Raw genomic sequence first — 2,258 nt, forward strand, 5'->3', positions numbered from 1 at the left:
TAGAAAAAATGTGCACGGCCCAATGAATCAAGTCGGTTCTTCATATTCATGGTTTAAGCCCTTGGGTTCCAACGTGCCCAGAGTATATATCCAGAAAGATTCCCTTTCTTTGAGCTTCCTAATTCTATTGCCTCCTCTGCGTATGGCTGGGACATGTTCGATGACTTGGAATCTTAATTGGGCCACTGTGTGATTATGCGTCACAAAATGGTGTGGGACTGGTAATAGAATCTGCTTACAATGTATTGTTGACTTGTGCTTAGCACAAAAAAAGGGAATCTTTCTGGATATGTACTCTGGACACATTAAAACCCAAGGGCTTAAACCGTGAATATGAAGTACAGACTTGATTCATTGGGCCGTGCACCATGTCACCATGTGTGCAATTGCATTGTCCAATGGCTCACAATGGTTATGCGTTTTCATTGGATGGATAATCGAAGCCATGTTTTTTTCCTTTCTCTTGGGTTTGTTGTGTGAGTAGCCTATAGGATTAAGTTAGTTACCGCAGGCAGTGGATTTAGCTTCCTGTCTTTGGTCCAGTGGTAGATTGATTGTTTGGTCTATGAGCTGTTATGGGTTTTAATCCAGGTGAATGCCCATGGGCTGCCTATAACTGTGTGAAATATGTAGTTTTACTGGGCTGGGATGAGAGAATCCATCGAAGCATGGTGTAGGGATTGTGGTTCCTGTGTGCTAAGAAGAAAGGCTAGCACCAGCCAGAAAGCCCCATTACAGCCAATAATCAACCGCTAGCCGCTGGAACTCGTTGCTCTAGATCATGTCAAACTCTCACCAAGCAGGAATAGATACATTAGCCCACCATCCCACCCAAAGAGCAACTTCTGCTGCGCAGCTGGCTTTCTAGGCAGCAGCGCTATTGTGATGTCAGCGGGGGACATTGTGACAAGCCAGTGTTCCGTCACTTCATGTTGTGCACTGTTCAAACGGAAAATACATCAACAGGCAGACTACAGAAAAGCTTACTGACAAAGGATAGAGAGGGGCTTTCTCAGAGGGCTTTTTACAGTTTGTCTATTCCCAATTAGCCGTTTAAGTATGCTTAATGAAAGTACTAATTCTTTCATAGGCCGCCCATTCTTAGTATTTGACGTTCCTTATATTGCGGTATCAGGCTTCGCAGCAGGTTGCAAAACATTCATCACCCATGACTGTCCCCAATTGGGCTCAGAAGCTAAATGTCTATCATGACCTCTCTTTTTGAAAGTCCAAGAGCAAGCAAACTCTTCCTCCAGGAGAGGGAGCCAACAGATCACTAAAGACATCATCATTGCTCAAAGAAAACACCGAAAAACAATGGAAGCTTTAATTGGAGTGGAATCTGATAGACAGCACCTGATGCCAAGTCTGCATCTTCTAACACCTGCAGTCACTGCAGCAGCTGAATCCAATGTGTCCAAAAGGGATCTATTCTATTCAATTGCAAATGATCTAGATAAGACTGAGAATAAGATACTGCACGGGACATAGCAGAGTTGGTCAAGTTGAGTGGAGATGAGTTTGCTATTTGGCACAGCTTTTGCATCAATAAAGCAAGTAAAAGGTGTGAAAGATAAAAAAAAGGGTGAAAGTGTGAAAAGTGAATTGGCCAAATTGAGGTGCATATAAAGTTTTTGCTTTCTTTCAATTCACTAATGAGGCTCATTTGAATCAGGTGAATTGAGTTCTGCTTTTGGAAACTCGGTTAAGAAGGGGTGCACCGGTCCTGGAGGTACTGCAATACCAGGTCAATGCGTGGAGTGGACAGAGCAAGATTTTTTCCATCTCCTTGTTCTAAAAATCCATTTAATATATGGTCCCTAGAGAGGGGACGTATCAGATATTAAACTGATAAGAACAGATTTAATTTTTTTTTTTTCTGTTTATCAGTAGGACTTCAAAATAACAAAGGTGATCGCCTCCCGTTGCCTGGGAACCGTCCAGGCACAAGAGGGCTATGTGTCACCAGAAGGCGCACACACTCCCTCAAGGCCGGCAGACGTGCAATCCCAGGCACCTTCCAGTACCGACCAAGGTAGCGTCCTCCGAAACTACACTTGATCTTAGCCAAAAGGCCGAGAAGCTATAACCCGAATTGGTTACGGCCTTGAGTGGCACCCTGGCCTATACCGGACACATCTTAGGGAGAGGGAGACAAACCCACGCCTACAGAAGACATTTTGTCACCCAAGCCAAACCCTTGAAAAGGCTGTTTTGCAGAGCAAAAACAAGGAGAATGGTACTTTTTGCAGCCGCCG

At 44.2% G+C, this 2,258-nt stretch overlaps 1 pseudogene; it reads right to left on the reverse strand.

Moving 5' to 3' along the window:
* Positions 1–1,710: 1,710 nt before the first annotated feature.
* LOC142274709 (U2 spliceosomal RNA) lies at positions 1,711–1,916 on the reverse strand (annotated as a pseudogene).
* Between the last annotated feature and the right edge of the window lie 342 nt (positions 1,917–2,258).

Source organism: Anomaloglossus baeobatrachus, unplaced genomic scaffold (genome assembly GCF_048569485.1).
Source record: "Anomaloglossus baeobatrachus isolate aAnoBae1 unplaced genomic scaffold, aAnoBae1.hap1 Scaffold_379, whole genome shotgun sequence".
Classification (NCBI taxonomy): domain Eukaryota; kingdom Metazoa; phylum Chordata; class Amphibia; order Anura; family Aromobatidae; genus Anomaloglossus; species Anomaloglossus baeobatrachus.